At 39.0% G+C, this 23342-nt stretch overlaps 1 long non-coding RNA gene across 1 annotated transcript in view; it reads left to right on the top strand.

Annotated features, from left to right (window-relative positions):
* Positions 1 to 23342, top strand: part of LOC138439506 (uncharacterized) — a 108543-nt gene that overhangs the window by 5801 nt on the left and 79400 nt on the right. The gene's annotated exons all lie outside the window — the stretch shown is intronic.

Consider the following 23342-nt stretch of genomic DNA (forward strand, 5'->3'; position numbering starts at 1 on the left):
ATGAGTAGGAATATATAAACTGACAGATTAGTTTCGCTGTTCATTCATGCTTACCAGTCTCAAGTAGACATTTAACATTCCCAGAAACATTGCAAACCCATTTGCATCTGTGCTAGTCTCCTTCCCGCCTTTTGGCAAAGTCCAGTCCATTCCCATTAATTCTATCCCCATGACTTCTTGTTTCTCAAGGTCCGCAATCCTCAACGTACCTTCTCGCTCTCCATCACATTCTCTCTCTCCTTCTCTGCCAAATAATTTCAATCAGCATTCAATAATGAACCGTTATAATAGCTCCAATTAAAAAAAGCTCCCCCTCAACTCTCCATCTCGTCTAGCAGCTGTCACGTAGCCACATTCCCCTCTAAAGCCAAAGTTCTCAAGAGATGGGTGTCGTATCTGTTCTCTTGCACCATTTCCACACCCTCATGTGTTATTATTTAAATCACTCCAATATTTAGCCCTTACTTTGCCATAGAAATTCTTCTTGTTAAGGTCAGTACTGATGCCCGGCGGTGTGAATGTACTTCATGCCTTGGAGCTGAACGCCTAAGAGTGGTTAAAAATGGTACATTTCCTTTCATGTTTATTGTACCACAATAAAAAGTGCTTTTCTCAAAAGGAAAACAAGATCAACATTGACCTCCACACTGCTAAATCGAATCGTCAGGGTAACAGATCTTTCAGAGCAGTTGAGTCACCCTGGAGACAGTCTTTTCGGCTTCTGTGGCACTTCATTTTGGGGGGCTTTCTTCTGTCTTTCTAACTGTTCCTTTCCAGTGTTAATTATTCATTTATCTTCCTTTACTTAAGTTTTAAAATTTAAATTTCTACAGAACTCTATACAAATCCCTCTTCTGTTAATTCTACACATTCTCTAGGTACTTGTTAACATTTTCCATGACTTAAGTACACCTGTATACTGACAGTTTATGAAATTATAATCTTTACACCAGATATATTTTCCAGAGATGTCAGGTAGTTTTATATCCATGTGACTACTTGATAACTCCCCAACCCTCCTGTGATGTCTCATAGATGTCTCAAACTTAATATATTCAAAAGCTGACTTCTTTTTACCCCTAAATCTAATCTTCCCGTATTTTTCCCTGTCTCAGCAAATAGCCATTTCATACATCCTGTGCCTCAAGCCAGGAAACTGGGTGTCATTCTTGACACCTCCCTCTCCATCACCTCTCCCCCATTTAATTCATCTTCATGTTTAGTTAATTCTGTCTTCAAAATGTATCTGACCATTCACTTTTCTGTTTTCCCTGCCAGTGCCCTAATCCAAATCACTGTCATCTTTTGGTCTAATTACTGTAATAGTGTAACATATTCGTGGGTTCTGGGGGTTAGGGGCGCCCTTATCCTGCCAACACAAGGCTTTTGCATAATAAATGAAGAGGAAGAGATGGTAAGAGCACGGGAAGAGTTAAATGAGTTCAGAGATCTGGGTGAGTGGGAAGGCTGATCATGTAGACCCTTGAAAACCAATATAAAGAACGATATGGGAAGTTTTAGGGAGGATGTTGAGCAGTGATATAATTTGAATTACTCTTTAGAGGTTTACCCTGTTTGCTATGTGGAGAACAGACTAGAGTGCCAGCAAGAGTGGAAGCAGGTGCTGGGTTAGTTAGCCGCCATAGAAACTCAAGCCAAAGGCGACGTGCCACCAGAGTGGGGCCAGGGTAGGTGGTGAGGTGTGGCCTGAGTCTGGATGTCTTCTGCAGAACAGTGCAAGATGTGTGCTTGCTGACCTGTTGGATATAGGGCAGGAGAGATGCTGAGGACTCATAAATGACTCTTAAGATTTCAGTCCAGCAGCGGGAAGAATATACTTTGTATTTTGAGATGAGGAAGACTTGAGAGGAAGCAAGATGTAGGAGGTGGAAAGGGAGTTTGTATTTGGAGACTTTGAAGTGCCTTGTAGACATGCTGGGGATGCTGAGCAGGCATTTGGATCTATGAGTCTGATGCTTTTGCAGTTTGCAGTTTGTTCTGCATGCCTGACTGGGCAACAGGATGAAAGGGTCTTTTAAAAAGTGCTGTGTATTTTTTATGGGTGTCCCTGGTGGCTCAGATGGCAAAGAATCCTCCTGAAATGCAGGAGACCTAGGTTCAATCACTGAGTCAGGAAGCTACCCCCCGAGAAGGAAATGGCTACTCACTCCAGTATTTTTGCCTGGAGAATTTCATGGACAGAGGAGCCTGGTGGGCTACAGTCCATGGGATCACTGAGAATTGGACACGACTGAAGCAACTTATGCATACATGCATATATTTTTATGTGTATGTTTTTGAAGGATAGGGAGTCTAACTTTTGGTAGAGTTTCTCAAATGCCGTATATAATTCTTTTGTTTAATGTTTTAGTATAATGATAATAATTCATTATCTAAATATTTTTAAATTTACAGTTTATATTAATCTATAAACATTGAATACTTTCTATTTCATATAATCTAATAATTTAAATATAATTATTTACATTCAATTTCAATTCTTAATAAATTCCTATGTTCTTAGCTGTCAGTTTCTTTTAGATCCAGCTGAACTTCTTTCATGCTACATTCAGGCTTATGTTAATTTACAAGCCTAAGCAAAGTATTCATGACCTTATGAAAATCAGGTGAGCCTTTATTTGACTAATTTCAAATACTTTTCAGTGCCGGTACTGTTATGAGCTTTAAAAAATGATTATTGACAGAAAGAGTTAGCATGTGGTAAATTATCAGTAAATATTTTTACATAATGAGACTGAGAGCAAAGGCTTGACTGAGTTGTCTGTATTGAGACAGAAGAAAGTAGGTGGAGGTTTTATGATGGCCCAACAGTTCAGCAATATGTGTGGAGTCGAACAAGTCAGATTCAAATCTCAGCACAGGACCTGGGACCTTCCCTTTTCACATGGAGGAATATAAGTTGGTGCAGCTATTTAACAATAATTTGTAAAGATGACACTGTACATACCCTGTGACTTAGAAATATCATGCCTTGGTAGATATTTAGAGAAACTCTGATTGTTAGCCCTAGGAGATGGCTGCAGATATATTCAATGGAACATTTGCCGTAAATTTTTGAAGCAATCTAAATATTGATAAAAATGCAAGGCAATACTATACACTAGTAAAAATAAATGATGAACAACAAAAAAACCCCCAGCTAGCTCATAGATAATGTTTTATGCTCAGTAAATAGGGCAGGAAAAAAACCCCCAAGATTTTAGAAGAATTTGTCTAATCTGATAGCATGTACGTGGCCTGGGGGCTATAGCCCATGGGGTCACAGAGTCAGACATGACTGAGCAATTGACACACATGTGAAGATTAAGTACATGGGAATTATTATTAAATTAGCAGATTACAGTTGTTAATAGCACAAACTCTGCAGCCAGGCTCTCAGGCATTGGTTGCTGTCGCCTAGTTGATCAGCTATGAGACTTAATTAAATTACTTCTCATTTATAAAAAGGAGATAATAATAGTACCTACTACCTTGGGCTGTAGTGACAACAAGTTATCATATGTAAGGTGATCAGACCATCCATAGGCAGATAGTAAGCACTATATGAGTTATTAATTTTTTATTTCATGTATTATCCATCATATATATCCATATATCAAAAATAAAATCCATGAATGGGTATGATAAACACATTTTAGGCTGTAATCATCTCTGGTGTGAGAGGAAAGGGAATGAGATTTCAACAGATTCTTTAGTGTTGTATTTATTTTTTAAGAAACTTAAGTAAGGCAACATGGTAAGATCTGTCAGTATGGATGGTGGGTACAATCCTGTTTGCTGTGTTATGTATCCTCTTATACTTCTCTATGTGCATGAAATATTCCATTTCAAAAAATCCCAGTGGAGAGCCCGGGACATGACATGCACAAAAACTTCTTGCGGAACGAGTGAGTGGTTGAGAAGTGTGTAGTCTACTTTCTAGACCCTGAGGAGGGGAACAGTGGGTGAGTGGCCACCGAGTCAAAGCTGCTCTCCAGCAGCAGTGAGACAGGAGAGCAAAGCTTTCAAGGTTCTGAGGGAAAATGATTTTCAACTGAGAATTCTGTACGCGGGTAAGCCTACCATTCAAGTGTGAGAGCACAATAAAAACACTTTCAGGAACGGAAGGGCTCCGAAAATATGCCACTCAAGCACCCTCTCTGGAGAAATAAACAGTGTATTTCTGGGAAAATGAAAACACAAATCAAAGGGGAAGGTGTGGTGAACACAAAATCTGGTGACAAAATACGGCAAAACTTGTTTAAAATCACTGTTGATCGAGGAGAGTGAGGAAGGAGAATGAGTGCACAATCTGGAATTAAAATCCCTAATAACCTCTACTTGGGAGGCAGCTGGGCAAAGGAGAGAAGTAAAAGCATGAAGAGGTTCTTGACTTGTTTGGAGAGAAGCTAGTTATACTCAGTAATTGAAAATATTGATTTTATAAAATAAGTTTAATATATGCTTCAAAAATAGAGTAACCACTGGAAAAGTTGAAACAGGATGTCTAACTTCCTAGCCATTAAAAAATATTAAATAGGAAAACATCATCCTTTCAACAGAAGGGGAAATGAGAAAAAAAAGGAGAAATAATAACAAAGTATTGTAAACAGAATACACAGAAGATGCACAAATTAGCCCATAATCACGGTGAGAATGGATTTAGTAACCATGTGAAAAGAGAGTCCCTCAGATTGGAAAAGAAAGAAAAGACCCCAAGCCCTAAAGACCTATATGCTGCCTACCTAAAACACCTAAAACAAAATTACCCAAGAATTTAGATTGAGTAATAGATGTAACAAAGAAAAGCAAATTTACGTTTCAAGTATGGAAAAAAAAGAACTGGGAGGCTCAATTTTTAGGAAACTTTATACTTGAGAAATAATGGGGAGATATACACATTTTTAAAACTTACATGGAATATTTATAAAGAAAATTGCAGTAGATTCAAAAAAGTAGAAGTCATTCAAGCTTAACATTTTTATGTTAAGCATTCAGACTTAACCATATACATAAAATTATTGTTTAACAACAAAAATAGTAAAAGTGACAGACAAAACACGATCCCTGTAAAAATGAGAAAGTGCACTTCTAATTAACTTGGATTAAAGAGGAATTAAAATTGAAATTACAGACTACTTGGAAATGAACAAATGAGCACATTACATTTCGAGATCTGTGAGTGCTGCCAACGTGGTCCAAATGGAAAGATTTACAGCTTCAAGTGTTTGTAGAAAAGAGAAATTGTGAAAATAAACAAACTAAGCATTTAACTCAAGAGCTAGAAAAGGAACAGGAAAAATAAACCCCAAGAAGTAAAACAAAAGAGAATAAGAATAGAAATAGAAATTAATGGAATTTTTAAATAATTGGACTTCACTACTAAAACCCATTACTACTCTTTGTGAAGATAGATATAAATAATGTAAGGAACAAGAAATGTGGAAAAAACTGATTGCTATGTGTAATTTTAAGCAAATACAATGTAAAATTAAGATGGCATTTTTGATCCATGAAAGTACAAATCACTAAAGCTGGTTCAACAAGGAGAAAATTTGTGGACTGTCACCTAAAATAAATAGAAAAGTAATTTAAAATTTACCCCTTCCTCCACCAAAAAAGCACCAGACCCAAACAGTTTTGCAATTTAGAGCTACTAAAACAAAAAAGCAGATATTTCCTATGTTATATGTATATGATTCTAGTCCATGGAACAGATTGGAAGCTTTCCAGTTTATTTAAGAGAGGGGTACTCTACCAGTTCTGAAATCAGATGAACGTAGCTCTAAAAAAAGTTGATCTCACTTATGAACATAAATGCAACTTTTCTAAATAAATTGTTAGCATTTCAAATCTAGCAGGGTAGACACGGACGGATTTACTGTCTACCGTGTCTTTTCTAGTACTGCTCCCCTCGTGGCTCAGATAGTAAAGAATCTGCTTGCACTGTGGGAGACCTGGGTTTGATCCCTGGGTCGGGAAGATCCCCTGGGAAAGGGAATGGCTACCCACTCCAGTATTCTTGCCTGGAGAAGCCCATGGACAGAGGAGCCTGGCGGGCTACACTCCAGAGGATCACAAAGAGTCAGGCATAACTGGGTGACTAACGTTGCCTCTTGTCCAAACTGAGCTACCCCAGGGGAGAGCAAGAGCTTCCCAGGTGGCACTAGCGGCAAAGAATCTGTATGCCAGGGCAGGAGCCTCGGGTTTGATCCTGGTCGGGAAGATCCCCTGGAGTAGGAAATGGCAACCCACTCCAGTATTCTTGCCCAGAAAATTCCATAAACAGAGGAACCAGGCAGGCTATAGTCCATGGGGCTGCAAAGAGTCAGACCCGACTGAGTGAGCGAGCACCACCAGGGGAGGAAGAATAGTTGGGAAGTAAAAATTACATTAATAGAATTCATTGTATTTGCTGAGGAGAAAAAGAAGAGGACTATCTCAACAAGTGCCCAGAAAAAGAGTGGTTGATAAAATGGAATACATATAGTTTAAAATGGAGATCTTAGTAAACAGGTCATAGAAGAAAATGTCCTATATTTGACAAGGTGTCTCTACTAAAAATCTACAACAAACATAATGCTTAATTCATGAAATAATGGAAGCATGCCCATCAAAATGAGGAAGAATCTGAGTGTAGCCCCTGCCATTACTATGTAGCATTGAACTTGAGTTCCCCATTCAGTGCAGTAATGAAAAAGAGATGGGGCCAGAAATAAGATATATAAATACTGGAAAGGAAGATACAAAACTATTACTTTTGGCAAATTTTCCGTCTACTTGGAAAAATCCAATAATGTCAGGAACTACAAATAGTAAGATATCGATAAGGTGAATATATAAAGATCTACATGAAGGAAAGTATATAAAAGAATAAAGTTCACAAATGAAGGCCTGAATAAATGGAGAAATACATCTGTTTCTTATCAGAAAATCTCAGTGCTATAAGGTAATTATTCCACCAAATTTATAAATTTAATGCTATCCCAAACAATATATCAACAAGTTTCTGACGTAATTTGTCAAACTGATTGAGATTCATTGGAAGAGTAAAATGACAGGAATAACATTTTTCTAGCAGATAGGAAAACGTATCAAATTTAGTAATTAATTCAGTGTAGACCGGTGTAAGCATAGACCAATAAATTGATGAAACAAAAGAGATGGTCCAGAGGTATTTATGAGAGTTCAATGTATGATAAAAGTGACATTTCAAATGAGTGGGGAAATTATATGCAGTTTCAATAATTGTTTCGATAATTAGTCATTTGGAGCAAAATAAAGTTCAGTCACTTCCACGTACAGTATAAAAAATAAATACTAGGTGGATTAGAGATCTCAGCATAAAAATAAAATTTAAATTGCTGGGATAAACACCTCAATAGATGTAGAATAAATTCTTAACAAAAGTAAAAATCCACTGGTGATTAAAAACTCTTCAAAAACTGACAACAGAAAGGAATGTCCTTAATTTGATAAAGGGCACCTACAAAAAACCCTACATTGGACTTGATGATGAAAGACCAAATGATTTTCCTGAGATTGAAAACAAGCCAAGGATGTTCACTCTCTTACTTCTACTCAGCATTATACTGGAGGACTTAGTGTAATAAGGCAAGGAAAAGCCATACAGCTTGGGAAGAAAGAAATAAAACTATCTTCAGACATGACTGTCTATTTAGAAAAGTCAAAGGAATCTACCAAAAAGTCACTTGAACTAATGAGTAATTTTGGTAAGGTTGCAGGACACAAAAATCAATAGTATTTTTATATACTAACAATGAACAATTAAAAATAAAAAATTATTATTTACCACCAAAAACATTACCAATTTAGTATCTCCCTCAGTGAAATATTTAGCATACATTTTAAAAATATGCATTTTCTGTATACTTAAAACTATAAGATGGTGATAAAAGACAGCAAATACATAAATAAAGACAAAGACATACTTTCTACATGGATTGGGGGACTCAATATTGAGAAGATGTTAATTCTTCCAAAACTGGTTAATAGATTTAATACAAGCCTAATCAAAATCCCAGTAGGATTATTATTTTTATTAGATACTGTATCTAAAACTGATACAGAAAGACAAAGAAACTAAAACAACCAAGATGGTTTTGGTGAAGAAGAGCAAAGTGGGAGGGTTCACACTACCTGATTCCAAGAGTTATTGTAAAACTACAGTGATTGGGAGAGTGTGATGAAAAGATAGATCTAGGATTAATGGAACAGAAGAGAGATTCAAGAAATAGATCAAATTGGCCAATTGAGTTTTTGACAGGGATGCAAACATAAAACAAAAGAGAAATAATAGTATTTTTGATGGTCGGTGATCAAACAATTAAAATCCATATACAAAAACTCAATCCAGACCTTTCACTTGATACAAAACTAATAAAAAATGGATTATAGACCCAAATGTAAAATTCAAAACCATAAGGTTTCTGGAAAATCAAAATCTTTGTGAACTTTGGGTTAGGCAAAGATTTCTTAGATACAATACCAAAAGCATAAGCCATGAGGAAAAAAAATTGTAGATTAGACTTCATCAAAATGAATCTTTGTCTGTAGAAGACACAATGAAAAGAATGAAAAAGAAAGCCACAGACTGGGAGAAATATTTGCATATTACATATCTCACAAAGGACCCGTATTGAAAACATATAAAGAACTTTTGAAATTCAATACTAAAAAATAAGCAACCCAATATTTTAAATAGACAAAAGATTTAAGGAGACACTTCACCAAAGAAGACAAATAAAACAAAAGATGCTCAGCATCATTGTTAGGGAAATGCAAATTAAAGTTACAATGGGGTACCATTACATATTTATTAGAATGTTAAAAAAAAAAAACTGAGACTACTAAGGGCAGAGCAACTAGAACTCTCATACACTGCAGGTGAGAGTGCAAAATAGTTTAGTCATTTTGGAAGACAGTTTGATAACTTACAAAGTTAAGCCTACACATTCCATGAGTGCGTGTGTGCTGAGTCACTTCAGTTGTGTCCGACTCTTTGTGACCCTGTGGACTGTAGCCCACCAGGCTCCTTTGTCTACGGGATTCTCCAGGCAAGAATACTGGAGTGGGTTGCCATGCTCTCCTCCAGGGGTTCTTCCCAACCCAGAGATCAAACCCACATCTCCTGAGGCTCCTGCATTGCAGGCAGATTTTTATCACTGAGGCACCAAGGAAGCCCATGCATGTCATATGACCCAGCAGTCCCTTTCCTGGTATTTAGCCAAGAGAGGTGAAAACTTATATTCACCTCAGAACCTTTCATAATGTTCAGAATGTTTTTATTCATAATGGCCCAAACCCAGAAACAACTCACATATCCTTTGGCTATTGAATGGATCAACAAACTGTAGTACAGTTGACCCTGTGTATCTATGAAGTTCTACACTGGCAGATTCAACTGAGGATCAAAAATATTCAAGAAAAAGATTCCAGAAAATTTCAAAAAGTGGAGCCTGAATTGCCATGTGCTGGTAACTATATACACAGCATTTACATTGTATTAGGTATTATGAGCAATCTAGAGATATTTAAAGTGTTGGGGGGATGTATGAAGATTATATGCAAATAGTGCAGCATTTTATGAGGTTCTTGAGCATCCCTGGATTTTGGTATGGGGGACCTTCCTGGAACCAATCCCCCACTGTTACTGAGGGATGATTCCATACAAGAGAGTACTATTCAGTAAAAAACAAAGCAAACCCAGAACAAATAGCTGATACACACCACATGGATGAATTCCATGTGCATTACGCTCAATGAATGAAGTCAGGTAAGAGGCTATATAAGTTATAATTCTGTTTATATGAAAAATGTTTGAAAACGCATCCATGGTTACCATGGGGCTGGGAAGAAGGGAATGAATGAATTCAGGGGTTTATAGAACTATTCCATATCTTTTTTATCTGGTGGTGGTTACTTGGCTGTATGAAATTGTTAAAACTTCTGTGCAGTAGGAAAGCAAGCTTTGAAGGAAAAGACTCACAGATACGATTACTACAAAATATTAAACTTCCGTAGGACAAACATCATCATAAAGTTAAAAACCAAGCCACAGACTTTGAGAACATATATTTTCCACACATATAGCAGATCAAGGATTAATACCTACAGATTAATATGAAAAAAAGATGAATAATGTAACAAGTGGGCAAAGTACATGGAGTTCAGACAAAGTACAGAGAGTTCATAGAAAGAACCAGATGGTCAATAAACATGAAAAGAGTCATACCTCACTGTCACTCAGTGAGCTAGGAATTAAAGCAATGCTGTAATAGCATTTTTAGACATCAGATAAGCAGATCTTTTAAAGATTGTTAAAACCCAGAATTAGTAAGGATGTGAGGCTACAGGTAATCCCATGGAGTTTTAAAGAGTATATAATGGTACAGTTTGAAGGATGATTTGGTCATAGCTATCAAAAACTTCTCTAGTAGTTCAGACAGTAAACCAGCCGCCTGCAATGCAGGAGACCCAGGTTTAATCTCTGAGTTGGAAAGATACTCTGGAGAAGGAAATGGCAACCCACCGCAGTATTCTTGCCTGGAGAATTTCATGGACAAAGGAGCCTGTGGGCTACAGTCCATGGGGTTGCAAAGAGTCGGACGCAACTGAGCAACTAACACACACACATATTAAAAACTTTAATGTGTATACTTTTTGACTAAGTAATTTCACTTCTAGGTATTAACACTATAGTGATACTTCCACAGGTGCACAGAGATGTATATAAAAGAATTTTTTGTTAGTGCCTTGTTTGTAGTAGCGAAAAATAGGATTCAATATGAATGTCTATGGGTAGAAAAATGGTTAAATAAATGAGATTAGTCCATAGAATGGGACTTCCCCTGGTGGTCCAGTGGTTTAGATTCCAGGCTCCCAATACAGAGAGCCTAGGTTCAATCCCCAGTCAGGGAGCTAGATCCCACACGCCACCATTAAGAGTTCACATGTTGCAACTACACAGCAGAGATCGAAGATCCCGTGAGCTGCAACTAAGACCCAGTTCAGCCAAATAAAGATTTTTTTAAAAATATGGCCTTTGAAAGTCAAAAAAATTTTTATATAATGGACTTTTATGACAAATGACACATATGTAAGTACTGACATAGCACTGTATATTTATTTACAAAGAAATACAGTATTAAATGAAAAAAGCAAGTAGTAATCAGTGTATGTTGTTCCTATTTGTGTTTTTTAAAAGTCTGCAAATCTGTTCACATAAACATACTCACACATGCACAGAGAAAAGTCTGGAGAATTACGCATCAAATTCTCTGTAGGAAGAGCCATGAGACTGGGGAACTCGCTTTTTACTTTACACATTTTGGTCTTTTTCCTTTTTTGTTTATTTATTTTAATTGATGCTTAGTGGATTTACAATGTGTACAGCAAAGTGATTCAGTTATATATACATTCTTTTAAAAAAAATATTCCTATCCATTATGAACATACTTTGGTCTTATTTGAACTTTTAAATGCAAATATATTTATGCTTTACTTATATAGTTTTTTAAATTAATGAAAAAGGTATAATTCAACTCTATCTATATATTTTAAATTAAGTTCAAATGAAAAACACAAAAGTAGGCAGTTTCCAAGTCATGAGAGGGGGAAAAAAGAGTATACTTATTTACTATAGTGAGAAACAAAAGGGAAAAAAACAGGAAGCATTACAAATAAAAATTCTAAAATAAATTGGCAGAACAAAGATCAGGTAAAACTGTTGTCATGATACAATAGATATGGATGGCTTTAAGATCTCTATCAAGAGACAGAAGACTCCCAGATGAAGTGGGGATAAAAAGAAATTTGGGCCCTAAGGTGTTTATAAATTGAATATATCAGCTAGATATCATATAATGAATATAAATGAATAAACAGAAAGTGAAGATGACAGAGAAACTTGAGAAGTAATGGGATGGGCAGAAATGTCAGAGACAAATGCAATCAAAGGGAACACATCCATATGTACTAAGATTAAAACCATACAAAGTAGGACTCAGGACCAGAATATTAAATGCATCAAATGTAATTAATTTTATACTGATAAATGATTGAATGCACTACAAAGGCAATACAGTCAAGAATGTAAATGCCTCCAAATAGAGATCAGGTTGGTTACATTATGATAATATTTATTTACCATGAGACTCTACATGGACAATAATAAAAAATACACGATGACCCAAAAATATGTTACAGATACACTGTGAAGAGAAGAAGATATTCTGTAAGTAGTGTATGAGCTCAGATTTGTTTTAAACTTTTGTAGAAAGGAGGAGAAGGACTGTAGGATCACAGCGTCAGGGCTGTCCCTTGCAAATGTGGTGTGGAGGAGGGACAAAGAAGCTGCGAAGCAGTCCTGAAACGGGCACTTGAGCATTGGAAGGATGTGAGATGGTGTTCTGCCTGGGGGTTGGACAGCTCTGTCTTTAAACCAGCTTTAGCTGATATGTCTCTTCCCTTTGTTTCTCAGCTTTCCAGCAGCCTGGATTTCTTGATTAAGGCCCTTAACAGGGGTGCCTGGTGATAGCTTGTAATCACTTTTCGTGAAACTAGTAGCTACCATAGTGAGCCATCACTCTTCCCCTATGACTTGTGTGACTTTGATATTTAACTCCCTATTGATGTGGTGGGATATCCCCTGAGGGGTGCCAAGATATTAGGAGAGGCCAGATTAAGATTCCCCTTCAATGGAAACATTTAAGTGGTCATAGGAAACTGCTGTGTGTCACAAGGTGGCCAAATCCAACAACAAGAACAAGACGTCTGTGGGTTCCTTTGAGGACAAGTATCTACGTTAGTACCAGAGGTCTTGTTGGAAGGCTTATTCTCTCCACCTCTCCTATAACATCTCCACAGCTGCTCGTGGGAATTGGGCGTTATGATGCTGGGAAGGGAATAAACTCAGAGAAAATTGAGAAGATATTGCAATGGAAGAAATGACCCAGTTGATACAAGCCTAAGTGAGTGTGCACTTCTTTGGGCTAAGCTCGAGGTTGTACATTGCCTCTTCCATGATTCTGGGCTGCATTGTGAGGCCAGAAAATGTCCCTAGGCCCTTTGCTGAACGACCCTGAAGCACTGAAATTTAAGAGGTGTCTTAGAACTCTAGCCACTTGGGACAGGGTCATTGAAGTTACTGGCAAGAAAATGTTTGGGGAAGAAACTGGACACTGACTGTGTCCTCCCTCATAACCTCAGAGGAAATAAGTTAGGGTTGACTTTGTGGAAACAAGGAAAAATAAATCTTTGCAATGGTGATAAAATTCTAGGGGTGGAGTGTAGAAATCTACTAACTCTGGGGGCACAGATACAGGGTTAACTGAAGCAAAATATTACTACTTGTGCAGAAAGCAAGGAAATGGCCAGATTTCAGTGGAGAGATTTGAATGAGACATAAAAGATACAAGAGCTGAAATTCTTCTGGCGCTTTCACAAATTCCGTAACTTTGGACAAATCCCATAGACTGGTGGTTTTCAAAGTTAAGCCTGCACAAGAAGTGTCTGGAAGGCTTGTTACAAATACAGATTGCTTCTCTTCCCCCTCAAATTTCTGACTCAGTAGATCAGGGATGGGCCTTATAATTAGCATTGTTAACAAGTTCCCAGGTTGTTGCTGCTGCTACTGCTCTGAGAATCACACTTTAAGCAGAAACTTTGGTTTAGAATCCCAGTGGGCAAGGTGAATAAAGTGGGTGGATGGAAGATCTTAAAAGACCCTTTCTTAATTCCAAAATTCTAGGATTCATGTATTGAAGGACTTTCTGATAAAGAGTTATTAAATAATGGACTCCTTTTTTACATTTAAGTGAGAGAAGCTGGTTGGCTGCTCAGGCAGTGACCTCAGAGGTGTTGTTCCTGACCCTGAGGCATCTATCAAGTATATGTGTGCTCAGCTGCACAGTCGTGTCCGACTCTTTGTGACCCTGTGGACTGTAGCCCACCAGGCTCCTCTGTCCATCTTCCAGGCAAGAATGCTGGAATGGGTTGCCATTTCCTCCTCCACGGGATCTTCCTGACTCAGGGATGGAACCTGCATCTCCTGCATAGCAGGCAGATTCTTTACCACTGTACTCCAGCCTGATCCCTAATCTCCCAGGATCAGTAGAGCCACAGATTAAGGGATAGTGGGTGAGGGGAAATAATAGACAATCTAGAATTTTTGTAAAATTGGCTCCCAAGCCCCTTCAACATCCTGGGGAAATCCCAGTGACCTCTCCTATGATTTATGTACATTTTAGGGACTCATTTCTCAGGGCCACCTTTGGTTCTTGAGCTCCTATCTCCTCTGAACTCTCATCTTTGGCAGCTGTTCCCTTCTTCTCACTGCACATGACCAGACTGTGGGTCCCTGCTTCTTTCCCTCCTTCCTCAGATACCGCTCACGGGAGATGTGGGCATAGGAGGCATCTGTTGTTTTGCGTCCCCATCTTCCTATCATAGTGCCCTCATCTGCTTGGGGGGAATTACCTCTCCCCTAGTGGAAGCAGATACCATGGGGCTGTGTCGGTATCCTGCTGAGCCAGGCCAGGCAGAAGCTGGCTCCCTGGCCTTCCAATCGAGTGGAGCAGCTGCAGCTGATCTCAGGAGGGGCAGGCCAGCTAGATCAGCAGAGCTGCCTTCTAAGCCCAGATCTTTGATCTCGTTCTATATCTTCACATAAATCCTGTTTTGAAGCTACCCACATTCCTACCGGTGAAGAAAAAACACAAACTGGAGGGCTGGGATCTGGAAAGAGTTTACATTACAGCAATACAAATAGCTTGAGATGAGGTGTTATTCAGCCTTGAAATAAAACAGTCTTTTGGCCACTCGGCCACAGGACTGCGTCTCTGTCCACGTTTCTTCATGGGCTTCAGTCACCTCCCATGTTGTCCAGCACCCATCTTCCCCTTCCCCTCTCCGCCCATCTGCTTTCCCCCGCAGTGTTCATTTGCTCACTGATGTCTCCTACAGTATAACTCTGTATCCCAGCCATGCCCGTGGAACGTCACCCTCCACATCCAAGGTGATCAGTCTATCAAGGTCTTCTCGGAGAAGACCATTGCCTCCTCAAGAGGAACCTTGGTACCTGACATTCAAATAATACATTTTTTTCTTCACCCTGCAACAAAGTAAATGCCCATTATGTGTCAGGTTTTACAACTGATACATTATCTGATGCAGCAGATCATTGTTAATGTTAATTAACATTGTTAATGTTAAACCAACAAAAATAAATCAACAAAAGACTGACTTATAAGCCAAGGGGAAAATCTATTATTGTTGATAACCAACAAAGAGGTTGGAACAAGGATTGCGAAACGAAGACCTGTGGTCTGTGTACAATCCATGAGCTAGAACCCTTAAAATTTTTTTAATGGATTTGTAAAACAAAAGTAAGAATATGGGATAGAAACCTATGTGACTCACAGACCTAAAATATTTAAATATTTAATTTACTACCTGGCCCTTTATTTTTTTTTAAGTTTTCTTTTTTTTCTTTTTTGGTGTGGAAGCTTTTTAAGGTCTTTACTGAATTTGCTATAGTATGATTTATGTTTTGTTTCTTGTCCACAAGGCATGTGGGAGGGATCTTAGCTCCCCAATCAGGGACTGAACCCCCTGTATTGGAAGGCAAAATCGTAACCACTGGACTACCAGGGAAGTCTCCTCTCTGGCCCTTTACAGAAAATGTTGACTGACCTCCGAATCAGAATTGTTTTATAAGAAGGGGCCTGTGGCTGAGAAGGACTGTCCCAGACCATAGGCGTCAGATCAGTGTCAAAGTATTTGATTTGGAGGTTATCTCTTTGGGCCATGAAGACCTTTCTGCCTGTCATCTTAGGAGGTGGCTGATTCTGTGGTCAAAAGCAGGAGAGGGAGGGATGCTCCATGGTTGCTGGGACCAACTGAGAGAGATGGGGAGGAAGAAAGGAGTGGGTGGAGGATTCTGCCCTACGGAGGATACGGAAGACAGGCCCACCAGCCTTCCTCTTTGTCACAGGTAGCAGTAGCGGGGGATGCAGCGCATGAGGACCTCTGGGACGAGGAGAATGCACCTGTGCGTGGGGGACGTGGTCCTGGCAATCATGGGGTACCCCTGATGCCTGTGAGTTCAGCAGGAGTGATGGCTTGGGGTGAGCAGTTGCGGAGACGCAGACTGGGGAACATCTGAATTCCTAAAACTCTCAGTGGATAAGGTCAACTGGCTCTTAGACCGACGGGCGCCACCCTCAGCTCCTTCAGGTCCAGACTTTCCTTCTCTACCGAAATTTACATCACCTCCCCCTCCCCCACAGATCCCTCTTGCTTTTTCCTCCTTGGTGCATCCCTATCCAGCTATGATGTTATTTAACTCATGCCCTAATTATCATTTGTCGCCTCCACCAGAATGTGAGCCTCATGAATGCAGGGTTTCCAAAGGGCTGTTTTGTTCACTACACTATTCAACTACAGTGTCCAGTGGTGCCTACCACATAGAAGGTGCTTAATAAATACTTGTTGATTGAACTGAAAGAACTCTTGTTTCATTACAAATATTTATTGGAAAAGATCCCCGGAAGGGCTTAATTCCTGTTAATTTGGTCAGGTAGGGACTTGGGTCCCAAATTGAACATTAAAGGAAATATACCCTTGTTTTGTATGCTAAACTGATAGTGTTAGTTGCCCAGTCGTGTCCAGCTCTTTGCCACCCCATGGACTGTAGCCTGCCAGGATCCTCCATCCATGGGATTTTCCAGGCAAGAGTACTAGAGTGGGTCGCCGTTTCCTTCTCCAGCCTAAACTGATAAGGGGTGGCATATTAGTTATATTGGTATCAGCTCACCAGTTTCTCCTTCGCAAAATGTTTACATAGGATGCCAACTTACTATCAAAAGGTTACTTACTGAAATGAATCAGAATAGAGGAACCAGTGTAATCATGCCAGCTGGTGTTTTCAAGCTATAGCGTAGGTCATGACCACTTACGTGTAATGGGAACACACTTTCCATGAGGATGAAAACACTAATGGGCTGTCGGGGGCCCTGCTCTCATACGATAACAGCCTACGCTTACCTAGTATCTACTCTGTGCTCGCAATTTGTTGACAATTTTCGGTGTAATTTGTTGAATGAGCTTATGAGTAATGGTGACTGTTTTGTTTCTTTTCCGTGTGCCAGGTACTATTTCAGCCACTTTTCATGTATTGTCTCATTAGCAGGTGGTCCTAATTAGCATCCCACTTTGCACATGCAGCAGCAGAGGCATTGAGAGGTTGCGTAACTTATTCAAGGTCACACAGCGGGTGGCAGAACTGAGAGTTGAGTTCTAGCAGCCGCTGTGCCTCTCGTGGGTACCGCTGGAGGCCGAGAAGTGCCATTCCTGACTTTCTTTCTTAAGTATCACAGCCTCTATGACATAGCAGCTCTGCAACTAAGTAGCTCTCTCACCATTGATGTTTTTTCTTCCTTCCTTTTTTTTTTTTTTTTTTTTTTAAACATCAAACACATTCCAGTCACGCCTTCCTCTGGAAGCAACTCTGTGCATCTTGAGTGGGCTTGTCTGCCCCTTAGGTCTCATTTGCAAGAGCCTGTCACTATTTAAATCATAACAGTCCCTTGTAAAAGTGGCTGCCCCCTTAATTCTACAAACAAGATCACATTTTAAGTGTATCGGGAGAGGCTTTCTATTGAACATGTGTGTTGAAATTGTCAATAAATCTGAGAACATTCTTATAAGCACATAATTTTTGTCTTTTATATATTTGAATTTTTGCATATTAGATTTTCTTAGCATAGCATGATTCAAGGGAGAATGTCAACCTTTTCATTCAATTAAATATTTTCACACTGCTTAACTGATTAGAACTGAGCTGGCTAATTAGAGAGAAATGAGCTTAAACATGAGCTTACTTGCCTGTTGTGGAGGCAAGACACAGACACAGGATACAATTTGATAACAAATAAGACTGCTTTTGATCAGTGTCAGATTGAATGGAGCAGATATTAAGTACAGTGAATTTGAATAAGATGGGGGTGTCTTGGGACTGTCTAATCACAGAAGACACATTTCACTGTTAGGAATGGTTTAAATTCAGTCCCCTTGGGTGGGTTCGATAATGCAGTCTGGAAGATTTCTCAGATTTGAACAGCCTTGTTTATTTAAAAAAAAAAAAAATCCATTAGCTCCAGGGATAATCTTGACAGGGATGTGGTTCCCTCTAGTGGTGGTAGCGGGAGTTGCAAATTTTCTTTACTGTATATTCCTTTTTTACCCGTCATTTACTCATGCAGTCAACAAATACTTAATGAGGATCTGCTATATATTAGGTCAGTATTAGGGATGAACAAATTAAGGACAGTTTCGTTTCTAAAAATCTCACAAGGGTGGAAGACAGAAAGCCAAAGTATTACAATACACACTTACACACACTGTGTGTGCTTGCGTGCTCTAAGTCACTTCAGTCGTGTCTGACTCTTTGTGACCCTATGGAATGTAGCCTGCCAGGCTTCCCTGTCCATGGGAATTCTCCAGGCAAGAATACTGGAGTGGGTTGCCATTCCCTTTCCAGGGGATCTTCTTGACCCAGAGATCGAACCCATCTCCTGAGGCTCCTGCACTGGGGACAGATTCTTTACCCACCAAGGAGGCCCATGATACACTATATCTATAAATAAAAATAACAATGTGAAGCTGCCTAGCAGAGATCAGGAGAGCTGGGGTTAAATAAGAGTAAAGATGTGATCTGAGCTTTGCTAAAATAAACGTTACATTTTCCTCTTTATGGTATCTATATATGTTTGTTATAGACAATTTAGGAAATGCAAATGATCTAAAAAGGAATTGCACATTATTCTATTACCCAGAGACCACTAACAATATCTCGCTATGTCTACTTTATGCATTATTTATTTTTTAAGACTGTACTCATAACATTTGTAATCTGCCACATTGCAGATGTAATTGCCATTGCCATAAACAAGTTAATGTATTTTGAAATTTTTCTTACTATGTATACTAATGCAATGTTGTTACTCTTTTTCAAAATAGTACTGGTTATTTTTCTATTTTTATTTTTTAGATGTCCTTTAGAACACTTTTGTTCAGTTTTTAAAATATTGGTATTTAGCTTGTGGGAAATATAGAGATTTATATGGGGAGATGATATCTTTATAGTATTGCATTAGAAATATTTGATCTAAAAATATTGTAGATCTATTTGTTTGGATTTTCTTTTATGTTCTCTCAATTAAATGTATAATTTTCATCATTAGGGTCTAACATCTCAATTTGAAGGTTTATTTGTAGGCGTATTTTTATTGCATTACCATTTGGATCTTTCTCAACTCATTATTTTTCTAACTAATTAGTATGCATGTAGGCATGGAAATGGAGCTGATTTTTAGATATTTTTCAATCTTACTGATGTTTGAATTTTAACTTTTTAAAGGTAATTGCTGTGCATTTCCGTATGGACAATCACAGCACCAGAAATAATGACTATTTTTTGCCACCTCCTTCTCAGTAACTAATCCCCTGTCATGTTACTTATTGCGTTGGGAGGAACATCATAACTATATTCAGTAATATAGGGACCCTTGTCTGCTTTATTTACTTTATTCATTTTTTTAAAAATAGAAGTATAGACTTACAGCCATGCTAGTTCCAGGCGTGCAACATAGTAATTTGATATTTTTATACTCACAGAATAATCGCCATAAGTCTAGTTACCATCTGTCCCGGTACAAAGTTATTGCAGTGTCGCTGATTATAGTCCCTGTGCTGCACGTTTTATGCCCATGACTCATTTATTTTGTAATTGGAAGTTTATACCTCTTAATCTTCCTCACCTAGTTCACTCATCTCCCTACCCCCACCTCTCTGGTAACCACCTGTTTGTTCTCTGCATCTGCGAGCCTGTTTCTGTTTTGTCTAATTTTTTTTTTACTTTTTACATTCCACATATAAATGAAATCACACAGTATTTTGTTTTTTTCTGTCTGACTTAGTTCACGTAGCATAATACCCTCTAGATCCATCCATGCTGTTGCAAATGGCAAGATTTCATTCTTTTTCATACCACTTCTTTTCCATTCATCCATCAGTGGACACTTCGGTTGCTTCCATACCTTGGCTATACTGTAAATAATGCTGCAGTGAACACAGTGGGTGAATATATCTTTTCAAATTAGTGGGTTTTGTTTTTTCAGATAAATACGCAGAAGTGAAATTGCTCGATCATATAGTAGTTCTTTTTAAATTTTTTTGAGGACCCTTCATAACTATTTTCCATAGTGGCGGTTCCACTTTATATTTCTGCCAGCAGTGTGTGAGGGTTCCCTTTTCTCCACATCCTTCTCTAGAGTTGTTACAGTTCTCTTTCTGATAGTAGCCATTCTGACAGGTGTGAGGTGATTATCTCTTTGTGACTTTTGCATTTCTCTGGTGATCAGTGATGTTGAGCATCTTTTCATGTGTCTGTTTCCCATCTGTATATCTTCCTTATAAAAATGTGTATTCAGTCTTTCCATTTTTCAATCAAGCTGCTTGGTTTTTTTTTTATGTTGAACTGTATGACTTCATCATATATTTTGATATCAACTCTTTAGTGGATATATCATCTGCCAATATTATCTCTAACTCAGTCATCTACATTTTTGTTTTGTTGATAGTTTCCTTCACTGTACGAAGGATTTTTTTTTTTTTCGGTTGTGCTAGGCCTGCATTGCTTCATGCAGGCTCTCTCTAGTTGGCTCCTCTGTCCATGGGATTCTCCAGGCAATAGTACTGGAGTGGATTGCCATTTCCTTCTCCAGGGGATCTTCCCAACCCAGGGATCGAACCCAGGTCTCCCGCATTGTAGACAGACGCTTTACCGTCTGAGCCACCAGGGAAGTCTATATGTTTTGGATATCACCTCTTTAGTGGATATATCATCTGCAGATATCATCTCTAACTCAGCCATCTACATTTTTGTTTTGTTGATAGTTTCCTTCACTATACGAAGGATTTTTTTTTTTTTTCGGTTGTGCTAGGCCTGCATTGCTGCATGCGGGCTCTCTCTAGCTGCAGGGCTACTCTGCACTGCAGTGCACAGGCTTCTCATTGCAGTGGCTTCTCTTGCTGTGGCACAGACTCAAGGCACACGGGCTTCAGTGGTTGCAGCACGCTGGCTCAGCAGTTGCGGCTCGTGGGCTCTAGAGCACAGGCTTAATAGTTGTGAGGCCTGGGGCTCATTGCTCTGGGGCATGTGCAGTCTTCCGGGATCAGGGATTGAACCTGTGTCCCCTGCATTGGCAGGGGTGAGGAGGAAATAGGTGAGGAAGATTAACCTCCCTCCCACCACTGTAGATTTCACAGAGCACCGGGTTTGAGCTCCCTGCAACATACAGCAAATTCCCGCTGGCTGCTTTACATATGGTAATATGTGTGTTTCAATGTATGTGTATGTGTTACTGTATAATGGATGTGTTACTTTCTCAGTTCATCACACCCTCCTTCCCCTACTGTGTCCGCAAGTCTGTTTTCTATGTCTGCATCTCCATTGCTGCCCTGCAAATAGGTTCAACAGTACCATCTTTTTTGCTTTCATATATATGCATTAGTATATGATATTTGTTTTTCTCCTTCTGTATAAGAGGCTCTAGGTTCATCCATCTCATTAGAACTGACTCAAATGCATTCCTTTTTATGGCTGAGGAACATTCCATTGTATGTATGTGCCACAGCCTTGTCCGCTCATCTGTTGATGGGCATCTAGATTGCTTCCATGTCCTGGATACTGTAAATAGTGCCTTTCTCTCCTTTGTCTCTGTTACGGTCTTTGTTAGAGTCTGCTGAACTCATTTACTAGATCTAGGGTTTGTTTTTTTTTTTAAAGACTCCTTGGGATTTTCTACATACATCATTCTGTCATCTGCAAACAGGAACAGCTTCATTTCTTCCTTTCCAATCCATATCACTTTTCATTTCCTGTTCTCTCTTCATTGCTCTGGCTAGGAGTTCCAGTAGTATGTTGAATGGTACTGATAAGAGTGGACTTCTTATCTTGTTCCCGACCTAAGTGAGAAAGCATTCAGTCTTCCACTGTTAAATATGCCCTTTATCAAATTGAGGAAGCTTTCTTACAGTTTTTCACTATGGGTGGGTGTTGAGTTTTATAAAAAAAAATTTTTTTGTATCAATTGATATGATTATGTGACTTTTATTCTTTACGCTGTTAATATGGTACATGCTTACATGCTAAGTTGCTTCAATTGTGTCTGACTCTGTGATCCCATGAACTGTAGCCTGCCAGGCTCCTCTGTCCATGGAATTCTCCAGGAAAGAATACTGGAGTGGGTTGCCATGCCCTTCTCCAGGGAATCTTCCCGACCCAGGGATCAACCCCGTGTCTCATCTGTGTTCTGCACTGGCAAGCGAGTCTTTCACCACTAGCACCACCTGGGAAGTCCCATTAATACGGTGGAATACCTTGATTTTTAATTATTGAACCAAGCTTGCATCCTTGGAATAAACCCTGCATCCTCATGATGTATGTCTTTTTACATATTATTGAATTCTATTTGCTGATATTGTGTTTTAAAATTTGCATCTATACTCATAAAGGATATGAATTTGTCGTTTTCTCCGTGTGTGCGTGTGTGTGTGCATGCATACACGTACTATCTTTGGGCAATACTGGCCTCAAAATTCGAGTTGAGAACTATTTCCTCCCCTTTTTATTTTCTGGAAGAGATTGCATGCTGCTGTTGCGGCTGCTAAGTCGCTTCAGTCGTGTCCAACTCTGTGCGACCCCATAGACCGCAGCCCACCAGGCTCCTCTGTTCATGGGATTCTCCAGGCAAGAACACTGAAGTGGGTTGCCATTTCCTTCTCCAGTGCGTGCATGCATGCTAAGGCGCTTCAGTCACGTCCGACTCTGTGCAACCCTGTGGACAGCAGCCCACCAGGCTCCTCTGTCTAAGGGGTTCTCCAGGCAAGAACCCTGGAGTGGTTTGCCATTTCCTTCTCTATACATGGTATTAACTCCTCTTTAAACAACTAGTAAAATTCTGTTTCAGGTTCACTGATTGTTTCCTCTATCCTCTTCATTCTGCTATTACAACCATCTGCTGAGTTCTAAAAGTTAGGGTATTGTATTTTTCCGTCATAAAACTGCTGTTGAATTCTTCTTTCTATATGTTTTCTGAGTACTTTTTTTAAAATTTGCATTAACTTCTCATTGAAGCAGTAATATGATGGCTCAGTTGATTTTTGTGTTAGGTCTGAGTTAAGGATCTAGTTTTATTTCCTATATACAAATACCCAAATTTCCCTGCACTTTTAATTGAAAAGTATATCCTTTCTCT

This window comes from Ovis canadensis, chromosome 4 (assembly GCF_042477335.2).
Source record: "Ovis canadensis isolate MfBH-ARS-UI-01 breed Bighorn chromosome 4, ARS-UI_OviCan_v2, whole genome shotgun sequence".
Lineage (NCBI taxonomy): Eukaryota > Metazoa > Chordata > Mammalia > Artiodactyla > Bovidae > Ovis > Ovis canadensis.